Source organism: Lycorma delicatula, chromosome 4 (assembly GCF_047948215.1).
Source record: "Lycorma delicatula isolate Av1 chromosome 4, ASM4794821v1, whole genome shotgun sequence".
Lineage (NCBI taxonomy): Eukaryota > Metazoa > Arthropoda > Insecta > Hemiptera > Fulgoridae > Lycorma > Lycorma delicatula.
In genome coordinates, this window is record NC_134458.1 from 154,043,125 (window position 1) to 154,064,405 (window position 21,281).

The 21,281-nt window shown below is 29.5% G+C and overlaps 1 protein-coding gene across 3 annotated transcripts in view; it reads left to right on the top strand.

The window, feature by feature from the left end:
• The first annotated feature begins 300 nt into the window (after nt 1-300).
• The window catches only part of Lis-1 (LisH and WD40 domain-containing Lis-1), a 118,992-nt gene continuing 98,011 nt past the window's right edge, over nt 301-21,281 (top strand). The window contains exon 1 of one of the 3 annotated variants that reach the window (XM_075364437.1): nt 301-451. The gene's annotated coding sequence lies outside the window, so the exon portion shown is untranslated. Of the gene's footprint in view, nt 452-589; nt 609-21,281 lie in introns of those variants that run through there. The other 2 variants (XM_075364439.1, XM_075364438.1) reach the window with 2 other exon arrangements.

The following is a 21,281-nucleotide window of genomic DNA, read 5'->3' on the forward strand; positions in this document are numbered from 1 at the left end:
TACGTCATGAATTAAAAAATAAAGCCATTATAACTTTATTTTTTATTCTTTATATCTCATATAAAGAAGCACAATAATATTTGAAACCTTAAATAATATTCTCAATGTTTCTTTCGATTGTATAGAATAATTACAGTTGAATAAAATATTTTTTTAATACTTTAAAAATATTTTTTTACAGTATTTAAGTATTGGTTGTAAATTAATTAAATTTTTATTCACTACTTTTTTAACGATATTTTCATATTAAATTTATTGCACATATCAAGGTATCTCAGTCAGCTGTTATATGAATTTCCTGTCACGCAGAATCTCGGGACTGTAACACAATTCTCGTGTTTAGCGAGATTTTGGTAGTTTCGTTAACGATTTTGTTCCAATGTTGTGTGTGTGAGATAGGTCTATTAAGTGTTGTTTTTATTTAGTGATTTCTTTTACCTTTATCAATTGTGTAAGTAATATTTTATTTGATTCTATTACATATTTATTATGGTAATGTATTGTACTAATTAACTTGTCGTATTGGATTCGTTGAAAGTTCAAAACATGCTCTTCAAGATGGCAATCTGACGTTACAGCTTTCAAAGAACGTAGTCTCTGGTGTTTGAGTGTGTATTTTAATTATTTAATTATTATCTTTAGTGAATAATTACCGTTTAGATATTTGATTTTTATTGTATTTGTGCTCTTTTGTGTTGAAATAAGTGAATATAATTTATTATTTCCCATAGTTCATGAACAAAGAGGCTACTTATTCGTTGCTTATGAAGTATTTGTACCCTAGCTTCTTAGGTTGTTGCGTATCTTTCACATATTTCATATCATATTTGCTGAATGATTTTGTAATTACTTTTTTTGTTTCTGGAGTTAATATACAAATATGTGATGTGACAGAAATTATCCCATTTTCATTATCATCATGTATAGGCTTCTCTTTGAAAAAAAAAATCTACAGTCGTAAATTTTTTTCTGTTGTGCTTAATATGTTCGGTTTTACTACGAAGGATTTTGATGCATTATTGTTACCACTTTTTTGTCATACACCTTTTTTTTATTTGTATCCTACGGTACGAATATATTTATCCGATACAGTCTTTAGTAAAACTTGAAACTTAAAACTAATTTTGTATTGAATGATTTTTTGTTTATATATGCGTAAAATTTTTTTTTAGCAGGTGTTTATAATACGGCTTCTACACTGAAAAATTTTACAAATGTTTAATTTGGTCGGTATAAGAGATTGATAAAAACTAAAACATATATTTTAAAATACAAATTTTTTAAATTATATGTATTCTTAGCTGACCACGAAATTTTTAAAAATAATTTAGTTATTTCAAAGAAAATGTTAAAGTAAAACCCTCAATTTACCATTATTAATGTCATAGTTAATTAAAAGTTTGAAAAATTACCAAAATTTGATCAGATTAAATTTAAGGAGGGAGTCTTTATAATTTTTTTGTGCCTATATTTACAGTATTTATAAAAGGTCACCTTTAGTATTTAGTTACCTTTGCTGTAGGATTTGTTCTTAAAGTATTTAAAATGCTAAACATTTTTTGAATTTCCACACCATTGGTGTTCTGCTGTATTGGCTTTAATCAATGCAGTATAGCAATGCATTAATACAGATATATTTGTAGCTATGTTTAAGTGATTTCCAAATACTACTTTTTTTCTACTTCATTCTGTTTTCATGAAACAAAGTTGCTTTTTGATTAACACTGGAAAAGTATTATGTAATCATTATCTAACAGCCAGTAACATGATTACCTTGTTCCTTAGGATATTTGTTAATTTTGGACCCTATTTACATTTGGTATTTAAATAAGGAATCGTTATAAACTTATTTAAACAAGGAACAAAAAAATTAGAGTAGATCGAGAATAGAGCACTTGTATAATCTTTTCAGCTTATTTTATTTAATATTGAATCACATGTTTGGGCCTAGACTCCTGAAGCTTTTCAAGGTATTAAAAAAAATACATTAATAATTTTATGTAATTGTAGAAGGTTGACTTCTATAGGCTACATTATTTGAACCACCATACAATACTATTTAATTATATTACATGAAATAGTTAATTTATTTACTAAAGAAAATAGTTCTTGAAAACAAGGTAAATGTTACAAAATAAAAAACCATTACATATATCTGGTTAGTTATTTGTTACTAACCAGCAAAAATCTGTCTAATTATCTTTGATTTATCATTTCTTGTCAGTTTCATAATTGGATTGCTCAACCAAACGTGACATATCTTGAACAGTTTGGTCATTGCCAGTGTCAATCATATTCTTTCTACCTTGTGAACTTAGGTAAAAATTGAATATCTGAAATTTTAAATTTTCACAGCATATTTTTACATTTGAATTATTAGTTTATTCTGGAGGAAAACCTACTTTCCGATTCATCTTTGAAAGAATCATTCTTGTGAATGATAAGTTTCCAGTTTGTTTTATTGTTGTTGGATCAATAATATCCTCCTAATTTAAAGATGGAAATCAAAGTTTACTGTTAGCGATTGTAAATTTGCTAGCTGTTTTATATAATCCAATATTAATAATGACTCAAACCTGTACTATTTATACACTATTTGAAATTTATTATGTAATTAAAAGTCATGACATACACATCCTTCAGTAATCAATGTAAGAACCTGTGTTTGTGATGTATATGTTTGTAAGCTTCAAATTTTTATAAAAATATGTACCTGGAGCAATTTTCCTTGGATCGGGAGTTTTAATAATTTTTAACAATCTTTAAATAAAACCAGTTGAATAATTTTGAACTTTCTGTGTAGTTTAGTTTGAATGTAAATATTTTCTCATTATTTTTCAGAAGTATAAGTTTAATTATTAAACAGATCTGAATTAAACTTATGTTATTCATTTGGTCTTTTAATCTTCATGTAGTTACATCTTGATTATTTATTTTATTAACATGGACTGTAATCAACTCTGTATTTGTTTACTTTATTTTGTTGCTGCTCAAGGTCTTCCATATTCTTGCTGCATCCTAGTAAATGCTGTAAACATTTTTTATTCGTGGAATAATAGTACCCCTATCTACTTACATGATCTATATACCCAATAATTATGTTTTTCCCCAGAATAAAATTTTAATTTAGTTTGGTAGTTATATACATCTAAAGAATGATTACCAAATTCTTTATTCCAATCGTGACACAGTTATTTGTAATATTGGCCAGATTAATTCAGGAATGGTTGGTCATCTAATTTTCAATTACAAAACTAATTTATAGGAATTGTTTGCTTTTTTCTCTAGTATCAAGAAAATCTATGGGAAAACTTTCATCATAACAGTATTACAAAGTATACAATTTTTGAACATAAAAGAGAAGTTTATTCAACTTTATGGATGTACTTATTATTTAGTGTTTTGTTTATAAACAACACTTTTGTATTCTGTTAATAATTATATTTTTCATTTATTTATTTACATTTTTATGAAAATTATTTTTTCAGTATCTATGGGTGTACATGATTGTATAATTGAAATGACCAACTAGTGTTAGATTTTAAGTAATAACTTTTGCAAAAAAAAATTCTTAAGTTTCTTGCCCTTTATTCATTTTTAATGACTGTTTCACATAGTTCTTTCTTTATACATGGAAATTATAATTTTAAAAAGCAGTAGTAATGCTTTTTTTTTTGTCTTCAGTCATTTGACTGGTTTGATGCAGCTCTCCAAGATTCTCTATCTAGTGCTAGTCGTTTCATTTCAGTATACCATCTACATCCTACATCCCCAACAATTTGTTTTACATACTCCAAACGTGGCCTGCCTACACAATTTTTCCCTTCTACCTGTCCTTCCAATATTAAAGCGACTATTCCAGGATGCCTTAGTATGTGGCCTATAAGTCTGTCTCTTCTTTTAACTATATTTTTCCAAATGCTTCTTTCTTCATCTATTTGCCGCAATCCCTCTTCATTTGTCACTTTATCCACCCATCTGATTTTTAACATTCTCCTATAGCACCACATTTCAAAAGCTTCTAATCTTTTCTTCTCAGATACTCCGATTGTCCAAGTTTCACTTCCATATAAAGCGACACTCCAAACATACACTTTCAAAAATCTTTTCCTGACATTTAAATTAATTTTTGATGTAAACAAATTATATTTCTTACTGAAGGTTCGTTTAGCTTGTGCTATTCGGCATTTTATATCGCTCCTGCTTCATCCATCTTTAGTAATTTTACTTCCCAAATAACAAAATTCTTCTACCTCCATAATCTTTTCTCCTCCTATTTTCACATTCAGTGGTCCATCTTTGTTATTTCTACTACATTTCATTACTTTTCTTTTGCTCTTGTTTATTTTCATGCGATAGTTCTTGCGTAGGATTTCATCTATGCCGTTCATTGTTTCTTCTAAATCCTTTTTACTCTCGGCTAGAATTACTATATCATCAGCAAATCGTAGCATCTTTATCTTTTCACCTTGTACTGTTACTCCGAATCTAAATTGTTCTTTAACATCATTAACTGCTAGTTCCATGTAAAGATTAAAAAGTAACTGAGATAGGGAACATCCTTGTCACACTCCCTTTCTTATTAGGGCTTCTTTCTTATGTTCTTCAATTGTTATTGTTGCTGTTTGGTTCCTGTACATGTTAGCAATTGTTCTTCTATCTCTGTATTTGAACCCTAATTTTTTTTAAATGCTGAACTTTTTATTCCAGTCTACGTTATCGAAAGCCTTTTCTAGGTCTATAAACGCCAAGTATGTTGGTTTGTTTTTCTTTAATCTTCCTTCTACTATTAATCTGAGGCCTAAAATTGCTTCCCTTGTCCCTATACTTTTCCTGAAACCAAATTGGTCTTCTCCTAACACTTCTTCTAAGTGTTAACACTTCTTCTAAGTGTTAACACTTCTTAGTAATGCTAAGGTAATAAATAAATAAAATTAATGCAAAAAAAAAATAATTGCTTTAATTGTGAAGTATTTGAGTATGTATTGAAGAACATGCACATTAAACATGTGTGTACAAAATTCAGGTATAAATTAGTGTTTATAAAAACTTAAAAGGATAATATTTCTGTAAAAGGAATTTTTTTAATTTGATTTTAATAATATATCTTGTGCACCAAATAAAAGATGGTAAACATTTTTCGGATGAGTTTCAAAAATATTCATGAAAATTTATATTGGTTTTTTTTTTATTATCAGAAACCAAATTAACACAGTTTTTACTCTATTATATTTTAGTATTGCTATTATTATTATTTACTTTTTTTTTCTTAATAAACATTGAGGAACTTGATTACTTTATCTTTTTATTTAATTATTATACTGATTTTATTGGTAGCTTGTAAAACAAACAAAAAAGAGTAAAACTTACTTTTTTTGTAGTTTGACTTAAGTATTTCCAAATAAAAAACTGCAATGTACAATTTTTTGTAGTCGCGTAATAATAACAGTTATTGACAATTCTACAAACTGCAGAGATACATTCTATACAGTTAAGCATTTACTGATGTTAGATTGACCAATCTTAAAATTATTAAGAAATTAATGTAGTTTGTTAAATTAAATGTTTGGAATTCGTTAGTCTTCTGCCCTCTTATTCCTTCTTGTGATTTTTGTAAAGTACTTCATCATTCAATACCTGGGATCTAAAAAGATATCAATTAAGAGTTGGTTTTTAACTGTTTAGCCATTGACAATGAACAGAGTTAAGGTGGCACTTGTATGAGTTGGTATATTGGTGTTCAATAGAATATTTAACTTGAGGAAGGAGGTGATGGTAAATCACTTGATTCCTAATGTTTCCTGCTAAGCCCGGTATGAGATGTTTGCTCTTGAAAATGGCTGTCATTTTTTTTTTTTTTTGAGAATGACTTGTGATAAGTCAGTTCACCTACAGCCGTTTCGGTTATGATAAACAGTATGTGATCTGGACACATTAACATTCCGCATTTTTAAACAGATTATTATATTTTATTTATATTTGAATCGGTTGAGAATTGATGTCAGTCTATATTTATTAATATCTCTGTGTATTTTTTTTATTCTGGAAGAGACAATAATTTGTATCCTTAAATCTGATTACTCACGATCTCAAAAAGAAAGATCATAGAAGTGAAAGGATATGAAATAAGGATTAAATTTTAACACCTGATACAATGTTTAATCGAGTAGTTCCCATCGATTGATCAAATAAGTTAACAAAGCTAACTTTTTACTTTAGCAGAGGTATTTACACTGGTATTTATTACAGGAAAATTGTAAACAAGCTAGCTTGAAAGTAATAACTGTTGGTCTGTGCTTAAAAAATTATTTTTGTAATTTATGATCTCTAGCCTAATTACAGTTGAAATAATTTTAGGTCCAATATTATAAAATGATCAATATGATTCTAACAATTAACCTATTACATTTTAAGAGTAAATTAATATTATTAAGAAACAAATTAATATGCTTAAGAGCATTACATTACAAATATTTATGTTATAAAAATTATCACTTTCAATTTAAAAACAGATTAATTTTTTGATGGTTTTTAGAATAAATGTAAATTTTAATAACATTCATTAATATAAAATCTGCTAAAGTAATTAACCAGATTATTATTTTGTGAATACTTTCTATTTTTTGGCTTGTGGGGAAACTTAATTAAACATGAATCCAATGGTGATTATTTATCCTATTTTATTGTATTGGTAACTTTATTTATTTTTAGGTGCGATTAGGAGGGTGGGCCTTACCTGATGGGCGCTTCAGCTGTTAGAATTATTGTATTATTACTACTGTACAGGAAATGTTGTTTGGTCAGATCTGTCCCACACCAGATATATTGCACTCCTTGTTCTGGGCTCTTCATGGCTCCTTGCATTCTCACTATAACAGAGCTTTATCCGATTCCATAGAACCCAAAAGGAATTACCGATAAGAAGAAATAAGTCTGGTGAGGAAGGAAAATCTATGAGGTGAAACTGTTATGTGAGAATTGAACCAATTAGGGCAGCAGGTAACCTCCATAAAAAATTGGGCATTTAGCTCATGGTAAGAGAGTGTATTACTCTTTGATTACATTTACTAGCTTTATTATATGCTGTGATGTTATAAAATTTTAATTTTCCAAATAAATTACAGAGCCACCGCAGAATAGGCCCTTAGAAGAATCTCACCAGAGTTCTGTAGTATGAGGAAATATACATCTGAACTAATAAACTATCCATCCAGACCCCGTTCGGGAAAGTTTCTTTATCCTGGTTTTCATCTCTTTAAATTTTAAAAATAGCCCCTCCTTTCCTTTGAAATTACAAATGTAGAACATTAGATTATAATAGGATATAATTTACAGATATTTGATTTAACATGTAATTATTAAACCAGTCTTATGTTCGCTATAATATAAAATGATATGTAAAAAAAAATAATGAAAAAGTATCATACGGGATAATTGTTAAGAGTTTATTTGTATTTTAGTAAAAATTTGTTCATTTTAATTTTTAAATTAAAAAAACTTCTATTTTATGCAGGAAAATTATTTTAGCAGACATTCATTTATGTTTGTTTTTCTGTGAATTGTGTAGCTATGATGATTGAAATTTTAATAATAAATTGCTTGAGTTGTTTAAATATGTCTATTTCATTTTCTCCCTCAAGTAAAATTAACTGAAATTTATGTTAATTTAAAAGAATAATAAATATTTATTAAAATAATTGAAAGAATAATTATTACCTAATTATAATAAAAATTATTTTACTTATTTGTTCTACACATTTATTGATTTGTTAAACTTTTATTGTATAGTAATATAATACCCTCAAGCCTCAATTTAGCTTATTGCAGTTGAGTTAATGTATATAATTTGAATTAAATATGAAAGTGAAATATTAATTTTTCATTTACTCTGTTATATAATTTATAAGTTTTCATTGTAAGTTAATGAATGAATGACAAGCTATTTCAGAATAAAGTTTGTTATTTGATTATTTTGATTCTGAATACAATTTAAACTTATTTTTATATATACAATGTTCATTTTAGGTTAGCCTTCATTGTTTATAGCTGTTAACCATATTTAAAATAATGTCTTATTGCTATAAATTTTTCAACCTTAAAAAAATTATTGAAGAAGAAAGTGAATAAATATGGTCGTAGTGAATACCTTAGGCTATTGAGTGGATTTTTTACAATGTTTAAAATCCAGCTTGAAAGATTTCTCCATTAAAATAAGTGTGTGTGTGCGCGCGCGCGTGTTGTGGGATTTACTTATATGTCCTCCATTTAATACACTTCCGTTTAACATTAAATAATGAAATTATATAATTTTTTAACCTTTAAAAGGAAGCTCTTTCTTGTTCTCTCATGCTTGCTCTTTAATTCCGAAGTGGGTTTCTTTTAAAGGTATTTTTCACAAATGTATTTATTTTTTTATCTACTCACAGAATTTATACACACATACATACAGAGTGATTCAGTAGGAAAGAGAAATAATTTGGGACTTTGATTCTAGAGTTTGAAATAAGGAAAAACAAGATACAAACATATATCCGAAAATGCTTGGTTTTAGAGTTATTTCAAAGAGTTTTAGCAAAAGATTTCACTTTGAATTTAGTTCCTCTGGTGAAATGAGGTCATACTGGAATTTTTAAGGTGTTATACAAGGGGGTAAATCTTGATAGTTTCTTAGGTCTTTTGACCTGAAAAATCGAATAAAAACAGGTCCCAGAACGTTTTTTAATTTTTTTAAATTCTTGACATTTTTCTGTCAAGTTTTATTTTTAATGGAAGTTCATTTCTTTTTGTTTTTTCATAGACTTTATTAATAAATTTTTTCAGAATTAATTCTGTACGAGTTTTGTTGATAAAATTTATGCATTTATTAGTCATTTAACAAAGTTATTGTACTTCAAACCTAAAAAAGAACATGTTTTTATCGCCAAATGTTTCTGTTTTTCATTGTATATCATTAAAAATGCGGGAGTTACAGATCTGGGATCTGCTTTACTCGATTTTTCAGGTCAAAAACATAAGAAACCATGAAGTTTACTCCTTATATAACACTCTGAAAATTTCACTATCTCATATTTTCCCTGGAGTAACTGAAATCCAGGTGAAATTTTTCGCTAGGTGTAGCTCGATAGCAATGCATTTTTGAACATATGCTTGTATGGACTTTTTTCCTTATTTTAAACTCTAGAATCAGTTCCCAAATTGTTTCCCATTCCTCCTAAATTTCCCTGCATATAAATAAAATAAAATTAGGATACAAAAGTATTGTAGAAACTGAATGCAAATTAATAGTTGCTTTCTAACAAAGTTTGACATTTCAGTGTAATTGTTGGCTGTGCCAACATGAGCTGGTAACAAACAGGTGTGTCAGCATGAGGTAACAAGTGAGGTGGTTTCAGTAACCGGGGTTGGTACCTCATATTTTAAATAGTAAACATTACAGGGAGATTATTGTCTGTATGTTGGCAGCATTGACAGTGTTGCAATATAATATAGCTGGCATCATGTCTGGTAATGCAATCTGAAAAAGCATTTGGTTAAACTACAGTGAAATAAACACAAGTTATTAATGGCATAAATGTTTCCATGAGAGTGGTATTTTTGTGGTAATTTATATTTTTAGTGGTGATGTTCATTTACCAGAACAAATGACAAAAACATTGAAACATTAATTGCCTTTAAAGAGGCCAATGAAAATCTATTTGAAGGTATATCAGAAATAGGAATAACAGCACGTAGTTATCACAGTATTTTCTCATGATGTGAAAATATTTCAAAAATCTTGCCGGTACATCGGTCCACGCCGATCTTGAAGTATTTTACATGTCAGTGTAATTTCCAGAGCATCTACTATAGGAAATTTACATCACACCAGCTGATTTTTTACTTGTATCTTCATTTGAATTACAGGGAAAGTTAAGGTTGTGTCATTATTGAGCAAAAAATTTTAGTCATTTATAAACGATTTTTATAGAACTTCCCTTAAGTAAGTTAAGTAGGGGATCTTATCTAAGGTCACATGGTACCATGTAACTTGTCAATGTTAATTTCTCAAATTTCATTTCCTTTTTCCCAGCTCTCAGAAGGCCTACAAAAATGAGCTTTTTAACAGACCTTTCTGAGCCCTTTATAAATTTACTGAGGTTTTTTGAAACAAATTTAAAAAAAAAATGATTTCCCTAACGTCTGTTTTCAATTGCCATATTTTGCCGAAATATATTTTTAATTTACTTTCCAAATGGAATTTCTTGCTATAAGTAACTCAGTAGGTACATCTACACCCTATAAAATATTGTAAACATTTCATTCACCTACCTTCAACCGTTTTTTAGAAAAAGGAACATAAGCAGAGAATTTCTAAATTTTTGGAAAAACGCATATAAATATATAACTTTATACTTTTTCACTTACCACAATACTAGAACATTCCTGCACCATAGAAAGGGTCATCAGGGTTTTCTTCTTCGTCAGCAGCTTTTCTTTTCATCCTTTTATTCTTATACAAATCTTATGCTTTTTTGTAAGAGTCTTTCAGACATCGGTCATCAAATCCCTTACCATGTTTACTCCTGGATTTAATTCAAATGCTTATGTAATAATACGCTCAGCATTCCCATCATTAAAACTTATAACAACATCATGTACTCCACATGATAATGCTGTCAAGCCAACAAATACTGTCCTGGGTATGCATGACCGCACAATATGATTGAAGGCCTCATTTGGATTTTGTTAGTCCTTGAAACATTTCAGTAATAAATCTGGATCAGCCAAACTTTTGGATGTTCGCTTAATTACATCACCTATCGCCTTTGGTAAAGGGTTTCTGTGAACGTAGTTTTTATTATTAATTTTACATTTATTGTACTTGCACCAAGTTGTATCTCCAGTGGGACAGAGGTTATGTGGTGGCTTTTTATCCGTCGAAATCCTGTGAAAATAGATGGCCCAAGCAGCTCGTTTCGTTTGGTCTGCACTGGAACAATTTTATCTTATGGAATTACCATAGTAAGACTGTAACTTATTTCCTTGTCTGTCAGTCTACCTTTGCCAGACGTTTTTTTTTCCATCAGACAGTAAAATATTTTTGTTATCTGTGCTTAATTTTCTAAGCCGGAAGCCCATCCTTCTCTGGATATGCCTAACTCGTAGCCGATGTACGTGAATAATACTTCAAAAGCCGGGTTGGCAAGGCTGCCAACTTGAACAACAAAATATACCGTACAATTTTTAAAAAAACGTGAAAATCTATGCAGAAATTTCAAAGTTATGCCACTTTTCGTGAAGAATGGGATGTTGCTTAGGAAAGAAAACAAGTGCAGGCTTTTTTTAAAAATTAGAAAGAATGAGATTTACTAAACGGACTGTCGAATATTATATATACCAATCTCTCCAGAAACCCCTGCTGTTTCAGTTGGCGGTAAAAAAAATTCGAGAACAGATTATTTTTCGTGGCACCACCTTAATAGATCCACCGAATTTTTTCAATCGTTAGTTATTCTGTTTTGTTTGACGTACTTCTCCGTTACTTAATGTGTACATTAAATATCTTGATCTCAAAATTCTACATTCTACCCTTTCAGATATTCATTTCATATACAATAATTTTATGTTTGTTGATCCACTATTCTTCCTTCGACGACCGGTTTCATTTATCAAATTGCTGTAAGGTATGGCCTACCGATGGACATTTTTATACACAAGATTCTGTCGTAAACTTCTCACTTCCTGTATTTATCTTCATTTTTTTACTCTTATCAACCTACCTAATTTTTAACATTTTCCTGCATCGCATTTTTCAAAAGTTCTTAACGCTTCTGTTTTTGTATTATCTTCTTTGCTGTCATAAAGTACTTCATGTATACAGTATTAATTTTTTTTAGTATTATTTCTAAATCTGTTAACATAAAAGCTTTTGTGGCTAATAAGAAATGAAAAAAATATAGTATCTTCGAGATACAATATATTTAGTTTGTAGCGGTTAAGTTTTATGTACGAGTATGTTTTAAAAACGGCCTTAAAGTAGAAGACGTTTATAATTGATTTTTATTAGTAAATTCTAATTTGATTGTACGTAACGTACTATTATAGTTTTAGCGCAGTGTTATATTATCTAACTTATGGAATATGTGTTCCTGATTTTTAATTGAAAATTTGTTTTGTCGACCGAGCTTGTAATTAAATTAAATTTTCTTATGGGATAAGTATGAAAAGTTATTACATTGCTTTAAGTCAGTTGTAGGATTTAATGAATATTTTCTCTTTCGTTAAACATGTCTTAATTTAATTGCTTTTAGTGAACATAAAATGACAAGAAGTGAAAAACATGACTTTAGTATTAGATTCTATTGAAATTAACAGTGAACTTTCATTATGTTGCTGTTAATTGAACTAAGAGGTTTTTATTTTTTTTTCCCTTCTGTGTATTCCATATTCTTTAACATAATTAAAAACTTACGTGAAATTAAACACTACTTTTTATATGTTTTTCGGTTCTTTCTATGTATTTTTTAATGTTTTTATGAAGTGTATGTACTTCCGTTTTACTATAGATATTCCTTTACGCTAATTCATTTAAGTGGTGCAATTGGTATGGTCATTAATCGTTTTGTACAAACAAAACGATTTGTGCAGTAAAACTTCATCTTGACTTGTCTGACTACATGAATGATCTATTAAATGTCGCTTTGACCTTTCAGCATTTTACTTTTCTTTCATACCCTTTAATCTAATTATGCTACTTCCTGAGATGTTTCGGATGCTATGGAACAATTAGGTTGTAGTGCTACTGAAACGATTGTACTTTTTCCAACAGATGGCTGATTTTTCCCAGCAGCTTTATGCGGATTCTTCTTTCTTTTACAACCCTTGTTCATCCTTTTTTTTTTATTATTATTAAATTGTGGAATGAAACTATATACTTATTGCAGTAATGTTTTAAAAAATTTGATTCAGTGAAGAAAAAATCTATTACTTTCTTTCGTGTGATAGTTGAAATAGAATATCGTTTAACGGCCACCGTACTGAAACCAGCCGTCGGTCAAATTAAAAAAAAAAAATTAACAGACAAAAAAACCTGATCGTAAATTTTATTAAATAATATTTATTTTTTAGATTATCTTATAATGAAGTTATGGATCATCAGAATTATCGTATTTACCCACAAGCCCCGCCGGTTACTTTTAAGATTAATCAGAAAGGAAAAACAATCATTCAATTACTTTTTATTCTACATATTTTGTTATAGAATAAAGAACTATAGTAATAGAGACGGCTGTATTAACTCTTAATTCATAAAGCGGTGTATCCTACATGAACTTCATCATTTTTGCTCTACTAAACTGCCATCCATCGTCGCATTATAATAAGCTTCAGTACCTTTCCTTGTACTCTTTAGGGGAGGCTGTTATAATAATATTCATGTTTTTTAAACGCATTGTATCTGTTTTTGTATAACCTTTCGTAGTCACTGTCTTATACTACACTGGCTTGTAAAATAATTTTTTGTGAATACCGTTTTTGTTTTGTTTGTGAGCTTTTTCCTATTTTTGAATCGGTGTTTTTTTAAAATGGAAAAGCGACGAGAGACATTTTAAGAGAATTTGAGCTCCAGGAAATAAAAGAATTTAACTTTGCGAGGATAAACCGCATTTTTCATGTAGTGTATGCGAGGACGATGCGATGTCGAATGACGATAATGGATATGATATTTTTAACTTTGATGGTAAAAAACACGTTAATTATTTTTAATTAATTAAAAAATTATTTCGTACTAGTTTTAAGATTCAAATTCGTGAGTTTACATTTCAGATATAAAATTTAATAATATGTTGAATTTAATAAAATATAATGTATTATTCATGCACTTATAATCGTAATGTTTCTAATAAGACTTGTGTAATTTTCTGTGATGCTGAACTGAGTGTACAATCATCCTGGAATGATTACATCAGTTCGGTTTTGTGTACGCATGTATTTAATGTAAATATGTTTAATGTCATAAACTATAATCTTAGGTAACAAGAATATGTACTAAAAATTTACCGTTTATATAAATTTTACTTAAATTTAAACTGAAAAAAACTTTGTTGAAAAATGAATTTACATTTAAAAAAAAATTTATTTATGATAAATCATTTGAAACAAACTTTTTCAATGAGAGCTGGAAATACATTTTTATTTTACAATGTAATTGTATGCATATAAGCCGTTAGGAGACAGCTTTATCTGATAAGTATCTTAGTTCCTGGTTAAGCCGTTTGTAGTCATTGAATACTCCAGAAAAGTGCATAAGCAGAGCTTTTCTCATTAAACTATTGAGTAACTGTGCAAACTATAAGATAACTCTAAACGCCTCCTCTTGCTCCTTGTTTCAGTATTTAATGAATTCAGACCTGAATTTACAAAATATTAGTTTGTCAAGGATAACGGAGATGAAAATTGGATGATTTACTCAAGAGTGACCGAAAATTCATAAAAACGATCCTAACCAAAAGAAGTTTTAAGACTCCTCAATGTGTTCGTCTCGTTTGTAGTTTTCGGTGAAGTCGGGGTGTCTTTATTCAGTAATAGGCTAGCTGATTATGCTTTGAATATCTGTCATGTACCGGAAAAAATTGTTTTTCTTCCGGATGGTGAGTGTAACTATAAGCTTTTATATCAGCAGATCTCGGATTCGATCCTTACCCAAGTTCAGACCTTAGCTAAAGATCTGGTATTTTCCATACGTCGTTTCACTCGTCCTATCTTTCTCGTTAAAATATTCATGTTCATGTACAATATGTAAATGTCAAACGATATTAAAAAACAGTCCGAGAATATAGGCCCAGGCTTTTAAAGGTTAACCCTCACCCGTCTCCGGAATTAAGTGGAAGTATCCAGCTGAACCGTACATAAGTAGTTCATTGTAGTACATAGTAGATCGGTTTACATTAGATTTTTAATAAATTGGTTTGTTGTGTAATTTTAATCGATAAACGTAACGTTAATCATAAATTTAAATCTATTCTAATCATTTTGTGCTTAATAAGGATACTACAGATTAACATAAGTTATTTTCAAGGCCAATGTTATTGGAATGACGCGCAAAAAAAGATTTTTGTAATGCAATCCTTTGGAATTTAATTTTTATTAGGCAAATGTGTTTTGTGGTTATTTGTGCTAATAAATATGAAATGGAATTTTTCATCTGCAAATGTTATATATATATATAATAAAGTGTTCTGTATTACACAGTTGTAACATAAATTTACTGTTCTACTTAAACAAAATACATGAACAATAATTAATCCAGGATAAAATTCGTCTTTATTCTTTCTTTTCCGAAGGATTGTTTTTGTGGAATTTAATAATTTTCTGATTACATTTGTAAAAAAAATATTTATTTTTTTATTTAAAGGATTTATTCTTTTTCCTCATTATTTAATTAAATATAATTTAGAGAGAAAAAAATATACATATTAAGTTATAGAAGTCGGCTAGAAGAATTTTCATGGAAATTGGTTCGGTCTCGCAAATATTTACGAGGTATTGGAGGACATACCGATCGAATACAGTCTCCTTTCTTTATGAAGTCTTATATAAATTATAATACCCGTGCCATAGTGTTATAGTTTTGTGATATGAGTCTAGATATGCTGCGATAAGGTTTGCGGAGCAAATAAAGAAAGGTTCATCAGCTGCTCGGTGTGAAAGGGGCATCTGCGGTAGACTGTACGGTTTGCAATGAGATCGTCGCAACACAAACCGTTCGCCGATTGTTTATAGCGCTATTACTACTGTCTCTTGTTTATTTTGGGATTTTGTACCGCTTTCGGCCTTGGCACCGCGCAAGTCCATTGATACTGTTAATTATGATGTGTAATAAATATTCTTTTATCAAATATACTGATAGAAAAAAAAACCAGCGCGAGTTATTTGACCGCGGTTGCGATAAGAAATTTTTTTGCCGCGTTTAATTCTTATACATTTTTATGTTCATTATATTAAAATTTAATAAGGCAATATGTGTAATGACTTTTGGATCGCTTTTTTCAAAATAAATATTAGACTGAAAAATTCTTAAAGTTACTCTTTTATATTAACTTTTTTACCCTTTTGTAATGGAAACAAATAATACTATATCGTAGTTTTTTTTTTAAGTGCGAATGTTTTCTAAACTTTTGATTTATAAATGTTCGTAAATCTGATTTATATTCAAATTTAACTCATAAATTTAAATCTGTTTTAAAGGAGATGGGGTTATGGCATTTTTTATACCCTAAAACATTTCCATTTCATATCCTTGGCACAAAATTCGAGCTTATGTGGTAAATTGCTAAAATAGAAAAAAATCGACTTTTTTATTTGTACTTTATTTGACAAATTCCAGGATTTTTAATTTTTTAGTTTTGTAAAGTTTTTCTCCGGTGGTCCCTTTGTAAGATATTTTTATGTAAGGTAATTTTAATGGGATATTTTTAAATTGTATTAAACCTTTAAGTATTTAATTAATAAAATAAATAAAAAAATAACTACAAATAAATTAATATTTTTTAAACTTGAAAAAGTACATCGATTTGAAGGTATTTAAAATCTTTTTTTTGTTACAAAATATTAGGTTATTATGAGGTGACGTCATTCTGATATTAAAAGTATTTTTCGCACGAAAATCCTAGAAAATTAGTTGGAAAACTTGAGAGGTAAAAAATTATAAATATTCTCTCATTCCAGAAAAGTTTAACTCACGCTCGATAGCGGTCAACATCGTTTCTTTGCATTCTTTTTCTTACTTTTATCAAACTTATTCTCTCTTATATCTTACTTGTGAAATAAGGTCATCTTTTTGATCGGCCTATCCATCTGTTAAAAACCTAAACAAATTAAAATAAAAAATCGACTTGAAAATGGTGGAATAAAACCTAAAGATTTATATATATTTTTTACTAATTTTTAGTGAGTTTTCTTAAAAGTTTAGGATATGTTTTTTTTTAAAATATTAATATAGTTCCTTTTTTGGTCTATTTAAAAAAAAAATGTGTACGTCAATGTGTGGTATACGTCGTATATTCATTCTATACCAGATTTTAGATGACTCATCGTGTTCTTTTATTCCGATGTTACATCACATTTATTTATATTATGTCGTTTAACGTTGAATGTGACTTGCTGAAAGAATTTTGCTGTATAGTATGTTAATACAGTGCAGCTTTTGTATAGCGTTATAATGGTCGGTTAATGACTAGTTCACCTTTAAGATTTTGGCGATAATCTAATTTGTCGTATTATGTAGGCATGTAACGATATTATAGCTATAAAAATTATTAATTTTTGTTTTTGTCTTGAGAGGGTACATCTACTTCATTATGTTACGTGTGTGACTTCAACGGTTTTTTGCGATTTTTTTTAACAAAAGATCGAAGTACATTCTGAAGTAAGAATATATTTTATATCTAGAACTCTCGAATATAAGAAAAAAATATTACAGACGTATACCGTATTAAGTAAAGTGTATATACCGTAGTTTTTTTTTTGTAGATTGTTGTCAGATATGTATTGCGTGTTTCTTCTTGTGTTAGGGACAATCTATACTGTAAACGTAACGTTTCCCATATAATTTTACTCGTCTTTGTTCAGTGTAGTATCGGGGCTCACAGTGCGTACGGCTTCTTCTTGCCTGGTTAGTCTGCCCTTGACAGTGAACCCAATTTTCGCCCTTTAAGATAAAAATGGCTGCCCTCGTGTAGTAACATCGTCGTGTGTTATTTATTTAGGAAGCCCTACGGAAAAAAAAACTATTTTATTACATCATTGTATCCGTTGTTTGTCGTTTGTTCTTTTCTTCCTTTATCGGACTGTTTCTACAGGTGAAAATTTTAGTTTAATTTTTTTTTAATCTACAATTTCTTTTACCGTTTATTAGGAATGTTAAAGATAAAATACCTTTTGAAAAATTTATTCAAAGTAGGTCGATAAGGTGCAGTAGGCTGATCGTTAGTAATTTTGTTCGTGATATAAAATTTTAAGAACATTTAGATCTGACTGTCTAAATGTTTCTGTTATTGTAACGTTCTAAGAAGTACTTGTGTTGTAAGTTAATGGATTAATGGATTCTAAGGAGTATAATTAATTTAATTATACGGTGTTGTTTATTAAACAGCGAATAATATATTCGATATTAGGGTGCTATCCATGCTAATATAGTGATTAAGTTTACGAAATAGGTTAAAAGATTTCCCGAAATGTGTATATTTTACAAAAGCTATGAAATATACTGGCGGTCCTCAAAACCTTTCGAACGTATTTGCTCTTGGATTCCTGATCCAAGTAAGTGAATATTTAACAAATTTTTTATAATAGTAATTTTATTTTCATCTAATTTAATATATCGCGCTGCGACTGCTTTTTAAAACATATTTATAGCCGGTTCACTTTTTTTTAATAGATTGTTCAAATAAGCTTTTTTCGTGAACTTGTTGATACAGCCTTTACTTCCTTGAAACTTGGTTTCCCTTACAATATTGTCCGATTTATAAATCAACTAATAACCTTTTTCTTGACGAAAACATTTTTCTGATGCCAACTTTCAATCCGTGTGACGACAGACGATTTCTTCTATTCAGCTTATTTGACTTTGTATTTTAGAAGTAATCGCTGAGAAATAGAAGGTACGAATTAAAGCTTATAGAACACACAGTGAATATGTAAGTTTCGCAACTTTTTGCTCGTTTAATAATTCTTAATATTTCTTCAATAATGTGAGGCTTATGTGTAATTCTTTTGTCAGCATTCACAGTTTACCTTTTACCGTTCATATATATTTATTTTATTATTAAAATCAAAACTACAACGTATTACTTTCTCGTTACGTTTTACGATTAAACTGAATTTAATGTACGTATAAATCACATGAGGTACAAGAGGTGATAGAATTGCTTTCTTCAAGGGTAACGATGTTTTCTATTCCCACCACCACTACGATGAACCGATTGAAAGTGTCACTTGTAGGGCCGAATGTTATTTGAATTTCATCGGGCTTGGCACATACATCGATCGAAATTTAGAGGGGAAAAAACAATTGTTACCTGGACTTTTATAAGTGGAAATGGTAAAGGGGCTTATAATAAACGTAAAAAAATAAATACGTGAGCGGGAATTGTGGAGAGTTGATTTTGGGGGTTGAAAAGGGGTGAAAAATGGTATTATTGCGATTTCCGGCGAAAGTTGACGTCAAAAACATTTGTGGTTATGTAAGACACAGAAATGTATACTTTCACCAAGTTTCGTCAAAATTAAATTGTTTTTGCGGAAATGAAAAATAAAAAACGAAAAAAGAAAAGATTTTTCTCGGAAATTTTGAGGTTATGTTAAAACGTGATCTCTACAAAAGTTGTAGATTTTCGCATGAACTACAACTTTTGTATCTGACATTTTTTTCAACCCCCAACCTCCCCTCCTCTTTCACCCATCCGCCACCTCCGCTCATGCATCTATTATTTTTACGTTAATTGTAAGCTCCTTTACCATTTCCGATTATGAAAGTCCAGATAACAATTTTTTCTCTCATAAGTTTAATTTGGTCGGACTAATTCCGATGTTTGGTCCGTGATTGGTATTATTACATTCGGGTTAGGGGTTAAGGTAACGAGAAACCACTTCATTCCTCATTTTATCTAGAAATCCTTACGTGGATTGTGTTTGTATAACTATAATTTATGGAAGCGACTTATGTCTCGTGTTAGTTTTTGTTACCTTTTAAAGATTATGCTATTTTAATATACGTACGTGGAGAAAGAAAATTACGACATCTTCCCACCGATATTCCTATATTCCACCGATATTCCACCGAAAATTCTATTTTCTTTACGGTTCCTTTCTATAGCTTTCTAATGATATTATAGTCGGGGTAGACAGGCCCCTCTAAGAATATCATTATGAATCCTAACATGACTCCCGCTAAAACGGTTGATCTCGTAAGTGTTTTTTCATTGTCGTTTCACGGTATAGTTTTGAAATGATTGAATAGCACAGATACATACCTTACGCTGAATTATTATAAACGAGCAAAATTTAAAGCCAAGAGAGGAAACCTTTTGCTATGATTTAATATTTTTTTAATGCGGAAGTTAGTCGACGGGGAAATGATGATTCAATGATTTCAAGGATGATTCGGTTGTGACTTAGCGCTCTAAGGTTCACAGGTATTGTTTTGTATTGTATTGCAATTTGTCGGAACAAATTACACGCTGGACTCTATAATTAATTCAATGAAACGGTCCTGTAATAGAAATCCTGCGGTAATAAATATTATTGATCTTTTTGAGCAGAATGAACAGCAGCAGGGTTTCTGATTTTTTGAAAAAATTTTTCAAAATTTTTTTTGTTTTCTTTTATATAGGAAATTAGATACGTAGATTAGTATAATTATTATCTACTTAATATAATAAATCGTTTAAAGTATTGTAGGTTATATTGCATACAACGTATCCAAGCTATTACAGTGTATATCGTCTTCATTTCAATTTTATCTGGTTGTATGGAAATCATGAAATAAGGGTTGTATTTTTAAAGGCGGTTGAAGTATGAATTTATCGTAATAATTATTGAAATATAGACTGTCCTTTTTAAAGAAAAATATTTGTTTGTGGCTATTTAGTAGAGGTCATAATTTTTTAGTTTTGAACGGGTGCTCTGACTCCCCTTAAAAGAAACAGTTTTTCGCAGATGTAATTTCATACGAAAAAATTGTAGCAAACAATTTAATAGACGAAAATGAAATAAAACAAAATATGGTATCGCCTAATTTCGATTCTTGTTTTTGAAAACCGATCGATAATTAAATTCCTTGTAGACAAAATGTTTATTTATAATTACTTTTTCGGGAGTAAAATTTAGCTAAACGTATTGTAGTTACCCGCCGGGTTGGTCTAGTGGTGAACGCGTCTTCCCAAATCAGCTGATTTGGAAGTCGAGAGTTCCAGCGTTCAAGTCCTAGTAAAGCCAGCTATTTTTACACGGACTTGAATACTAGATCGTGGATACCGGTGTTCTTTGGTGGTTGGGTTTCAATTAACCACACATCTCAGGTATGGTCGAACTAAGAATGTACAAGACTACACTTCATTCACACATACATATCATCCTCATTCATCCTCTGAAGTATTATCTAAACGGTAGTTACCGGAGGCTAAATAGGAAAAAGAAAGAAACGTATTGTAGTTATATTGATTCGTGCCCTATAAGCAGTCCCATTCGTGATATATTTTTACTTAACCCTTTTATTTTTTCGATACTTAGATGATCCGACCAGG